Below are 12,851 nucleotides of genomic sequence, written 5' to 3'. Positions count from 1 at the left end.
TGCAGGACTTGGAGCAGACCTCAGCCTAGGTCATGGAATGCAGAAAACAGCTGTTTTGCCTATAAATAAACCCAGTGTCTCTTCTCAGATGAGACTTTTTTATTATAACAGATATGCTGTAGAAATGTTTAACTGTTGGTGTTTAGAGTAGAAACAGGATTCACATTCTAATGTAGGAAAGTCATGCTGGGATCAGGTTTCAGTCTTATCGTCTTGGTATCATGTTATAGTGAAAGCACTTGTGCTGCAAGAGTTAAATCTGTCAGCCTCTCTGTTTCTATTCCCCAGGGTGCCAGAGGTTTATATGTTGGGTAGAAAACAAAACTCCAGTTGATTTAGTCAAAAACATCTCCATGCACCAGTGATTGTTTTGTTGTTTCAATCTCTTGTCAAATGCTTAAATTCTTTTTTATAATTTAACAAAGACTTGTACTGTGTGGGGAGGGGGGGAAATGCCTGTTTGATCTCCTGGACTGTTTGGTTTTCTTTTTGTGGCTTCGCTTTGAGTTGTTTTTTTTGTTTTTCCTTTTTCATGTGAATCCACAGAGAAGCAGCAGTAGGAATTCCACTGATCTTGTCAGCTGGCTCAGTCCCCAGTAACAGCTTTTCAGTGACCAGCGAGGTCAGGTTCTTGGCCACTCGCACATACCATTGCCAGGTAACTCCATGCTGTTGTGGTAACAATTAAGTAACGTGAATATTTGTCGTACATTGGGCTACTGTGGCAGTAAAGGAGCAAAACCTGTTGGGCTTGTGACTGGCACCCAGAAGTCCTAGCACCTATTTAATGGACCTAAATCAAGCCCCAAAACAAAAGGCCTCTACTTTCCATGACACTAAACTCTGATCACTCATTGTCAGATTGCAGCCCACGCTTGGCTGTACTCATGCTAGTGGAAAAGTCGCAGTTTACCTCATCTCAGAACAAAGCAGGAGCTCCGAATTGCAAGGGTATTTGCTCAACTTGCAATCCAGCTCTGTATGAGCCTTGCTGAACCTGAGCAAGCCGGGGCAAGAACAGAGCCAGCAAAATTACTGATAAAGATGTTAAATCCGCCCCAGATGAGAGCGGCCGGCACTCCCTTTTCCCTGCGGTGCTGAGCGGTTTCTGCAGCCCTGGGATTGTGGCGGCTGCTGTTGGAGCGAGCTGGGCAGCAGCCAGGTCCCGGCACCAGCCATCTTCTTCCTTCAACACTTCTGGCTGCCTTTTACGGGGCTGGCTTGGGGCCAGGATTTGAGTTTGTCATCTCATCTCCTGGCATGGAAGGAGGGAGGGGGGAAAAGCTGTTAACCCTGAGCATTTCTGTCCTGGTTCTGGAGTGACAGTTGGAGCAATTGGAGACTAAGGAGAGCGCAGCTTCTTTTAAAGGAGCCTGTTACCGGTTTTGGAGATAGAGCACAGCTCCTTTCTTCTCTCCCTGTCTTCACTCAGAAGCGTCAATGCCCCATCTTCTGAGCAGGACTGCCAGTCCCAAAACAATAAAAATGTTTGAATTCTGTTTAACAGGCCTTGGCATCCTTGTATTTGCTTTGTGGTTTTTGAGATTTGGCACTCACTTGGAGAAAAATTTTGGGACTATAATCCATTTCTTCCTTTTTTTTTTAAAAAAAAAAAAAGGAAGAAGAAAATCCACAGTTAATGGTTTTCTCAAGTTAAAAACAAACAAACAAAAAAGTAATTTAACCTTAGTGGTTCACCTAACAAAGCTGGCAGTGACAGTCACGTAGCAGCCCCCCTGTAGTAAGCAGCCCCCCCGTAGTAAGCAGCCCCCCCGTTGCTGGAGCAGCAGCTGTATTTGAGTCCTATATAACACAGGCTGGTATTAGTTCTGAATTTTACGCTAATAGCTAAAAAAGGTTTATTCGAGCTTTTCTTTTCAGTTTAGCCAATTAATTAGTTCTCAGAAAGCAGCTTACCTGCTAGCAGCCCTGTCTTCAGGGGTGTGATTTCTATTTGTTAACAGAATATTTAGTCTGTTATTTCTCTGCCAAAAGAACCGCCCCCCTCCCCACTCTCTGATATGACCTATGTGTGTCAGAGATGTTAATTAAAGCATTTTCCTGATTACAGTAGTTCTGCTTTGCTTAAAAGGGTTTTTCAAATAGTGTAATCTCCTTCCAATAAGGAGAGGACAAAATGGGCCAAATTTCTCGTAGCACATTTTGCCATGGTGGGGTGGGGGGAATTGCTTAGTTCTCTGCAGCGGGGTCCAGCCAGGCCCCTCTCCGGGCCAGGTTCTCTGAGCAGAGCATCTGCTGAGCCCGGCAGCTGTTGCCTTTCTTGTTTGTTAGTGAGAGGATATTAAAAGTTCTCCCTGCTGGTCCCTGAACAGAGTCCGTGCATAGTCAAGCAGCGAGTGACGGAGGATGGCAGCTAAGGGGGTGAAAGGATGCTCTATTGATAAGGGTAATAGGCATCCACAGGCCTCTAGGCAAACTTGCCAAAACCTTTCTCTAGTAACTGCAGGGATTGTCTAAAAATCAATAATAAAGGCGGTAACTAGGGGAAGGAAAAAATACATCTTCAAGGGAAGCCAAATTCTGCAAGTGCTCTATGAGAGCAATCATGGCAGGATTTAGTACAATTGTAAAACAAATCAGATTGAGGAAAATTGTTTTAAAAGGGACTCTTAGCTGGCAATAAGGACCATATGTTCGTTCTTACCTCTGCAGAAGTATCCTATTTTTTAGCATATTGGCTTATGTGAGTAGCTGTCACAATCTTGATTTTTAGCATCTATAAATATATTTGTGGTGAAAAGAAAAAATTGCTTTAAATGAGTACGCTACATCAATCTTTGTGGTTTTAACCTTGTTTCACCTCTGCTAGTCTGTGATGTGTGTCATCATATTCATGTGTAACATACAGAAACATTGGGATGAATTTCCTAAAGTCAGTGGAACTCTCTCCTTTTGTGCCAGAAGTGGCTTTTGGCTCATCATCTGTTGCTCCATGTTCTTCCTAGCAGATGGTCTGTAGTAATGATGTCATCTCTTCTCAAGGCGCTTCAAAATGTTAGTTTGGTTGGGGGGTGTGTGTGTATCTTAACACTTTATCAGTCCAAAAAAACCAGAAATTGCTATTAATACTGAAATCTTATTTTGTCTGTGGTGCTGCTTAAATCAGGAATATCAGCTGTTGAACAGAACTCTTCGATTATGTAATTCAGCTCTGCCTATAGAGTTGAATCTGGGCAGGACTTCAGAAACACTGATTTCTATTTCATTTCTAGGGGCAGGATTTTGACTTATTTTACTTATTTCATTGTAGTGTCCAGGAACACTGGCTTTCAGGCTCCCATGTGTTTAGATTCAGTACATGAAAAATAGAGGAAATACTCCTACCTCCTAATAATTAGTGACCTGTAAGACATATTTGTAGCCATTTAAATGCCTACTTCCACAGAGTAAATGGGAGTGTTGGCCCCGTAGCTGCTTTGTAAAAGGTTATACTCTGTGGTGTGGAATTTAGGTGTCCATGTGCTGTTAAAAATCCTCATCTGAAGTGCTTTTCTCAAGTCCAGACTGACAAGAAAAGTGATTCTTCTAAATACAGGTCATAAAGTAGATCTAATATAAGACAAATGCCTGGTTTAGCGGAGAACTGGTCTTTTACAAATCTGTGCTGCATTATATCTCATTTTTCATGCTAAACTTAGATACTTTTGTAAAAACAAAGATATAGCCTTAGAACTTTGCATGCCATTGAGGCTAGGCTGACAGATCCACAGTTGACTCTCACGTTTTCCTTCACTTATTTAATATAGATGCAACATTTGCAACTCTCATCACGTGATACTACCCCCAAATTATTTTCACTGTGTACTCCTGGATCTGTAACTTGATATGGCAGTTCTAGAAGCCTGGGATGGAGATTGTCTAGCACTTCTTTTTAAAAGCGTTAAGATCTTTAGGTTTCGCCTCTATCTGGAAGCGGTAATCTCTGTATATGTTTCCACTCCGGCCTTTGTCCTGCTTACCACCATTATCCATATAGATGGTCATGTGGGATTTCAAGGTTTTACCTTAATTTTGAAACCTGTTTATCTTTTCTTTCATTGTTTATCTTTGATCTCCCCCTAGCTTTATTTCCCCCCCAACCCCAGTTGCAATTCTACTTTTCTCGAGTTGGCCTGTTAAAAGCGCGAAGAACTTATTTTTGTCCTTTTTAGTGTGCTTTGCAAGATCTAATCCATCTTTACTACTGGGAGGTCTTTTATTATTGCACTTCCTTATCACTTTAAAAGCTAACCTAAACCGATCAGTTTATGGTCAGTATGTCTTTGTACCTTCTGAATACTAATATTTAGTATTTTCACTGTGGTTATTTATTCCCTTTGGTCTGAACATGTTGCTACATTTTTATTCTCTTCTTGTTGAGGATATAAGGTTGAACTAGGAATCTTCATTCAAGGAAATTCCAAGCTTTTCACTTCTGACTGCAGAAATCCTTTACCTTATATTATAAACATCAGGTGCATTGATTTCCTCCTGGATTGCAGAACTGTATGTAATGTATCCTTCGTTTTATCTATTCACAGCCCTTAATTTCGCATTTAAGACCAAAATTGCACATAGGTCTTTGAAGACAGACAGCTGGACAGAAAATTACTGATGCAGTTTTACAAGCACAGAAGTGTCCCCCTCAGCGTTTGATATAGGATACTGCTGTACTAAAGGATGTATATTTTTTAATGTATTAAAAGAAGCCTTAAAAATGCATATTTGTGTATTGAAAACCATATTGCCATAAGGAAACCTCCAGGTATGTTTTGAATCTGGACTTCGGCATTTCCCTAATAGCAGGAATTTTAGTAAAATAGTAAAGCATTGATTAAGAGGGACTGTTCATATTAAGACGTACTGTTCTTAATTCCTTTTCTTTTTCCCTGGGAGGAATTAGTCACACCACAGTATTTTTTTTTTATATTAAAAGGTAAAAGCACTGATAAAATCAGTTTGGAATGACAGATAAGTCCTTATTAAAATACATTATACTGTGCCTGTAAGGCTTATTTGTAATAAGAACATAGCATTTTCTGCCTTCATTGCTTAGATTATAAATGCTTGGGAACTATTTTTACATGATGTAGTTCCTAGCACAGCTTTGGGCTCGGTGGTCATGAGGTACTTCTACTACGTAGATGCAATTAATCCTGATAATTTTGTTGTATGCAAACCTTTGCCATCCAGCAATGAAAATTTGGGTTAAGATTCCAGAAACATCATTTCAGTTGGGAACTTTTCTGGATAGAAGTGAACAGGAGCCCAGTCCCGCTCAGGGTACAGTCAGGAGCAGTCCCCCCAAAATACAAGCTGTTTTGGGCTTTTTTATTTAAGAAAGCAGAACATGGTCCTTAGGTGATGATCCCCTGAAGACCATGGCAAAACACTTGTTTTCTTCTCTTCAGAAGCGTTCCTTTCCTCGTGCTAGCTAATAATTTCCTAGTAAGCGCTCTAGAAATAATAATATAATATTTTTCTCCACTTCAGCATTCTTAACTCCAAAATGCTTTCCCTGGTGTGCTAATCCTAACATTTCTGTCATGAGCATTACTGCTGCTGTTGCTTTTTTAATATGGGTAGATTTATAAGACAAACCCTTGGAAGGGCTGTGAAAAGACTGCAAGTGCCTCAACATCTTGCTCCTTCTTCCTGAAACTATTTAACAGTCTTTGCTGGTATAAAAACTTACATCTTTTATTTTCAGCTCCCCTGGTAACTGCTTTTTCTCACTTCTTTTGAGTATGAAGCTGTGTCTGTGAAGTGAGATGGATCAAATGTCAAACTATGAAGACCTCTCCAATGCAAGATGGTGCTTATCAGGTAAAATATAGATCAGATAAAATCAGAGCCTTCTTACACTGTTCCATGGGAAATCATCCATTCTAGAGGAGTTTGTTTTAACTCACCATTGAGTTAAAAAATGGATAGAACTACCAGGAAGGCAAAAATTGGCGTGCCAGAAGGACTCCAGCATCCTTCCTTTTCTCTACAGCTGTGTGGAGTTTGGTCTCTCACCTAAGTGCTGTTTTAAGGCAATGCTTTTTCCCAGTCTCATCTCTCAGTTGGCCCATAGCTGGTAAGTAATTGTTTGCCATTTAAGGGTTTGGAGATGAGAGAAAGTTTATTGTAATTGCATAATGTCGAACTGGATATAATGTGCTGTCCTGCCCCTGAATGTTGCAAGATGCGTGACTAGATTGAAGACAGAAAATGGAAGTAATGTTGGGTATTTCTCACCCTGGGTTGGAGACTGAACATTAAATATCAGTTAAAGCCCTTAAATAGTGATTTAGAAATCAAAACACTGCTGCAATGCTGTGGTGTTATGCTAGAGACTCCTTGATTCTGATAATCCTATGGCAGCATATATGGAAGTAATAGTAGGCTGTCTCTCTTTTTTGGGTTAAATTCGTTGTAGTTCAGTAGCAGATGCGAAGCTTTCTGAAAAAAACACTTGCTGTCTAATGGGTAATACTTCTCTAGTGTCAATCAATCTTTATTATGTGGCTAATTCTACAGACAGATGCTTTCATGAAGCTGTATTTGAAGTTGTAACTGGAAGTTATTTATGAAGAAAGTATTTTACTGGCTTGACCAGTAAAATCACCTCTGTGGAAAGTATAAATTATGGTTCCGTGAGACATATTGGATTTTATGATGATGATTAAAATCTTTATTGATCATCCGCTATTTCTGTTTTAATCGAAGACAAACTGTGCGCTTTCTGTTTAGAAGAATCCAAGGGGGAAAAAAATAAAAGGGTTACTTGAAAAACCAAATGTAAGAAAGGTAACACCAAAGTTTTTGCCATTAGACTAATTGTAATTGAACTGTGGTTGGCTTTGTGTTCTTCTAAGAAACAGCAAGCAGGGATGTGCACGGGCATGCTGCTTGTGCTACATTTGGAGAGCGTAATTCTGTTCATTTCAAACTGCTACTTCTGACTTTTCAGTGCAAACTGAAATCTATAAAAGCTCCATAATAGCAAGGTAAATTTGAGGCTGGCTGTTAGTCATGAGCAACAAGACTGTATAAAAAAAATCAGCTTAATTCAGTTGGTGCTGCTTAATTTTGTTTTGCTTCTACAGGCCATCTTCATCTGTTACAAAAATCCTAGTGTTTCCATCATCTGCAAAAATACGAGGTATTTTTCCTTTTTTTGCTTTTATACCTGTCATCTGTTGATGTGGAAGATGCTGATTTTTCTGGAAATGAGAACAGTTGATAGAGAGACTACCAGGAGGAGAAGGAGAGAGAGAAGCCTGTACCTTGAACTCTATTTTATGCGTGGACTAGTTTCAGGAGACCTTTGGCCACGTTCTCTAATGCTTTTTGCAATAAGTAGGCATTTGCACGTATGTGGCTATAAGTAACGTCCAGTCACAAGGGAGGCATTTTGAACACTTGAGTTGCCTGGAGGAGGGAATTCACTCCCTGCCTTGTGGACCGTTAGACTATTGCATTTTTTCTTTCAAGAATTCAGGAGGGATACTCCTCATAGTGCGATGGTGCAGGGCTCATGTCGAGGCTGTGCTGTAATGAGAAAAGTCGCACACAAATCAACTTTTGGGTGAACAGTTGTTAGTGGAAGGTTAGGAAGGCTGGATGGAGAGGTGTTTTCGAAATCATGTAGGTGATTGCAGACTACAAGCCCTCTAAGTGCTTTAAAATCTCTGCCCCTGACTTTTGTTCCTGCTTAAGGTATGGATTTGGCATAGAGATTGTTATAGATTGTGAATCTATAGACCACAGAAGCCATGCAGCTTCCAAGTCTGTTTCCCTATATATAGAAGGGAAAGAAAGATAGTTTTTTCTCTGTTACTCTGTGAATGCTGCTTAGAGAAATAGGTTTACCACCTAGGTGAATATCGGTAAAATTTAGTGTTTAGAAGTTTTACTTTTGATAGTACGAGAGAGAGTAAACTGGAAAACAAATCCAAGTTAGTTGCTCACTTCAGAGATCCCCCCAGAAAGATCCACAGTTGAAGCACTTCAAGGTTCAGATTGTTCAGAGGGATAGAAGGATCTGGAACAAGTACAAGAAATTTGTTTTGCAGTCTAAAAGAGACAAAGAGGCCTTGCAGAAAAGGATCGTGGAACTGGAAGCTGAACTGAAAAAGTGCAACCATGAGACACCTCCAGACCAAGAGGACAAAGAGGTCTGCTTTCCTAAGGTAAGTCTTCCTTTCAGCTGTAGAGGATTGTGTATTTTTTTTTTTTTTAAATTTCCTGGGCTTGTTGTCAGCGTACATTGGAGTCTTTTTTGTGACAGAGGGAATTCTACATAGAAATTTGTCCTTCCTATGTGGAGTCACATCTAGCTCCTGTCTATAACAACCACATCTTTTCTAATTATTTTTGAGGCGAGGGGAAGGGGTAAGAACCTGTAGTATTGATAGGATGGATTATGTCTGCTGGGTATTTTGGTTTGCTTTTTAATGGGTACTTTCAAAGAATTAAACACGGGTGTTTGTCAACATTTTCAGTTCTTGATGACATCAGTGGTAACAAAAGACTCATGGTTGGTGATTTGTTTGGTCTGCTGACTAAATTGATTCCTTGGAATAATACCACTAACTTTGTCACATGCTGTAAACACCATGTTAATAAAACATTTTTCCAAGGAATAGGTGAAGTGAAAGTTAGATGTTCCTTTGTGGAATGATTGTGTGCTTTTACACCGTTAAGAAAATATTTTATCCCTAACACTGTCTTCCTCTTTCCCCATTCTTGTCCTGGAGCCCTCTGGCAGAAGCGGGACCTCCTGTTCCTCTCTGCTGTCACTGCCATCAGCAGATTGCCACCTGCTGGGTGCCCTCTCTGGTGTCCCCAGTCTGTACTGGGAGGCTTTACCTGCATCTCCATTAGCAGGTGTGGTGATCTGGAGAGGGGAACTCCCAGTACAACCACCTGATGTTTGTCCTGCCTGTGTTTCAAGCCAGAAAGTCACTGTCTTGCCACCCGCCGGTGGGTCAGAAAGAAAAGACTGAATCCTGTTTTCCTGTTCAGTAGATTCTGAGAGTAGGCTCTGTGTTCACCACTTAAAGCGTTGTGTACCAGCCCCCTGCTTATTATACAGAGAATTCATCACTTTTACATGTCTATTCTTTTCCCCATAGCTGTTAGATGCACTCTTGAGAAGGAAAGAAAAAAGAAGAGAACATTTAAAATCCTAAAACACTCTTAATGTCTGGCACTTAGACAACATTAATTATACATGCATCTGTGTATTTAGCAACTCAACAAAACTCTTATTTCTTAATGATCCAGAAGAACGACTTGTTCTGTAAAAGGTGTTTTCTAACTATAGACAGGTATCAATTCCTTTATTGACTGAATTGATTCCTTCCTCTGCTAATGCATCTACTGTGCTGCACCTCCTAAGGTGACTCTGACATAAAACTTCACATGTTTGATAGACGGGATGAAGAAAACTGTTTTGTTCACAGTGCTGTCAGCGTACAGCCACTGCACATTGCTGCTTACAACCAGTTGTTTTCATCATCCTAAAAGTTCCCCGATACCTGTTCACTTAAATAGCACACAACTCCATATTCTGGTTTTTTTTCCATGGGCCAAATATGAGGATGAAGTCTGCCTTGGATACTCACCAATGTTATTTTTGTCTCTGACCACAGATTTAATTTGTTCAAAAGCTGATGAGCTCTATGTCTTTGCGGTGACCCACACAGCAGATTGAACTCCAGGCTCCCCTTGTCTAGGAACTATTTGCCAGAACTGATAATGCCATTAAGCAGCTGGGAGAAATTCAGGGGCAGGTGAACTCTTGTCTTTGTTGCTCCTTAAGGGAGTGGTTTGAGCAAGTCTGAAGTCAGTCATGAATTTTTTAAAAAAGCTTACAGCTTTTTATTTTAAAGGAATTCAGAGGTCTGAAGATACTTTCAAATCTGTTGTTCAGAATTGACATGGAGCATGTGGTGTCTTTTCTCCCTACCCAGGGCGGCTTGTTAATTAAAACAGAGGACTCAAGAGCCTGTCTGGAAGGAACCCAGGATGGAGGGGCAGAGCGAACCCAGAGGACCAACATGAAGCACAGCAAAACATGTTTTGGTTTGGTTTGGTTTTTTAATGGTACAGTTAAACTCTAACTTTAAAAGGACAAAGAGAAAAGGAAAAAAATCTTGATTCTGGAAATGAGAAGGTACTTACCAGAAAAAATGTTGATGTATTGATGTATGTAAGCCAGTGTACAGCCATTTTCTTTCTAATTCCTATGCTTACTCTGAAGTGTGTTAACTTTTGAAATACATAAAAGAAAGGTGGCTTGTTGCTTGTTTCCTGTATTGAGAGAGATGAAAAAAGAAGAGGGGGCAGGTTTTGCACCATTGAAGTTCTGGGAGATGTGGGGTTTCCCTTAGTGTTCATTGGTATTGAATAGAGAGAGAACAGCTTTTCAGCTTTGTCAGTGAAAAATAACGTGATCTTTTGGCATTCCCCTTATGACAGAAGCAAACACCCTCAATGTGAATGTTGTAGTTGCTACAGCAGAAAGAGAAATGCTACATTGTTGTTGGTAGTGAAGATGTATCCTCCTGGCAAAACACTGGTGGAAGCATTTACGACATCTTAACAATTCCACGTTCTCCAGCGCTCTGAGTTTACAGGTCGAAACGCTGCTCTGTGACCCAGGGAAGAGGGATAAAATTTTTCCTCTAGCAAGTCAAATCCTGAGAACTGAATTCTTGCAGTTCTTTTAAAGTCAAGAGTAGGTGTCTCGCTGGGAGTAACAGCACATGGCAATGTGCTGCTGAGTGCTTCTCTGCCATGTAACCCTCTCTTATCGAGCTGGCATCTGGGCTGGATCAGCAGTTGGTCGCTGAACCTGCCCCATTGCAAGATGGGTGACTTGATCTAGAGTGCTGAGAGGTTCCAACAAGTCATCTCCGTAGCCTGCAGAGTTCTCCAATATCGTCAGACTTGTGCTCTAGGAAAACAACCTCCCCAAACCAGCTATGTTAACCTCTAGCAAGTCTCTTGAAATCTGTGGTGCCACAGATTTTGCAAACAAAACACAAGTTGCTGTAGTACATTTGTACCAGTGTTTCCTGATTCTAAGTGCAGTGAGATATGGCCTGAAATGAACCATTGTTGTAATAAAGACAAAAAACACTGGGGTACAAATCATGTTATTTCCTTTGGAAAGAAAAGAAAGTTCTATTTTTAATTATTTTTTCCTTAATCTTTCTATTTCAGTGTTTATATACAGAGTACAATACTTCTTGTTATGATTGTCCCAGACACATAAAGAACATAACTTGCCATTCTGCAGCAAAATGTCTGAGATGCGGAGTCCAAAGAGCTCGTGCTGCAGGAAGTTCTAACAAAACCTCACACAATCCCCTCCCACGCAACCCCAAAAAAAAACCCCCAAAACCAAACAAAAATACAAAAAGCCTAGAAGACTGTCATAGTTCCCGTGTGGAAAATTATTATATCCTTTGGAATGTAGCTTTCGTATCTATTCTGGTGGTTCTTTTTTTTTGAAAGGGATACTTTTTGGAAAATCAGATTTGCTCCAGAATTGAGGGTAATGATTTTTGATTGCTAAAAGAAAGCCTGCCACTGGTAATATTTTTGCTTTTTGGTGTTGATTGGTTGCCAGGCTTCCTGTTTTGCTCAGTTCTGCTTTCCTGTACAGGCAGTGGACCCAAACAGACCCCATGACTGCACATTCCCACCACGTCAGGCCGGTATTCCTGCTCAAAGAGGTGGGTTTTTTCCTCTTTGCCTATATTCTCCTTTCTCCCTTGTGATGGCACAAGCATGGCTGGCAAGGGAGCAGAGCAGGAAACTCCTATTTGCTTTACTTGGCAGTGATATTCATTTTTCCTGTGGAATTTGCTACTGCTAAAAATGTAAAATTTCTGATGTTTAATATGGAGTTTCAACTAAGGCTACTGCTCACGTTCAGTGCCAGGAGAGTTGCTTATAAACTCAAAAATGGGATCTGTGATGTTTGCAGACTTAAAAGTATCATTCTTCCCATCCTGCTGGAAATATTGTGCCTGCCACATCCTTCGAATCCATCACCTTTTTTATGATCACATTTTGTTGTACAATATCTGTTGCTCAACAAGTCATCTGGGTCTTTCTCCTTACAGCTTCATGAGATGAATTCCCATTAAAGAAACGTTATCCTTGCACTTCGAAATTATTATTTAATGCTACAGTCTATATACAAAGTTTTGCTCTTCTTCCCATGTGCTATTTTTAATCCTTTTCTTGGATACACCTTTCTTATTTTCATTGCAAATTTTTGAACATGCTTCTACTTTTGTGCTTTGGCTGTTAATTAAAATATTAAGGATGGAATATTCAATGATCTGTGAGAAACTTTCCAGTTCATCTCCCTCCTGTGAGGGCAGTTTCCCTGAAAGCACAACTGATGATCATTTCTCCTTTTATGAGCTTCTGACCTTAAAATGCTTCTATTATATCATCTTTTGTGAATCAAATGACTTTTTTTTCCGCCTGTATGTTAATCACATCAAAATGTCTTCAGTTCTGACGCAGTACTATATATTCTCTTCTCCTTTCCTGTGGTACTACTCTGCATCTTGGTAATTTACCAAAACCTTTCACCTGGATTTGGATTTTCGTGTTGAGGCTATTGTGTGTTTTCTTTAAATATAGTAACTTTCATTGTTTTGCCATCATCCTATTAGTTTCTTCCTGTTTTGTCTACATTTTTAGTCATCCTCCTGAGCAAAACAAACAAAAGAAGTCAAATAATGCCTTGGTTTTTAGGCCAGCCTATTGTTCATTTCATGGTGTTCATGCCTCTCATTCTTTCTTTGAAGAATTTTTCACTGCTGCACTTTGCT

The sequence above is a fragment of the Caloenas nicobarica genome, chromosome 3 (genome assembly GCF_036013445.1).
Source record: "Caloenas nicobarica isolate bCalNic1 chromosome 3, bCalNic1.hap1, whole genome shotgun sequence".
Classification (NCBI taxonomy): domain Eukaryota; kingdom Metazoa; phylum Chordata; class Aves; order Columbiformes; family Columbidae; genus Caloenas; species Caloenas nicobarica.
Note: the sequence above shows the minus strand (reverse complement) of the source record.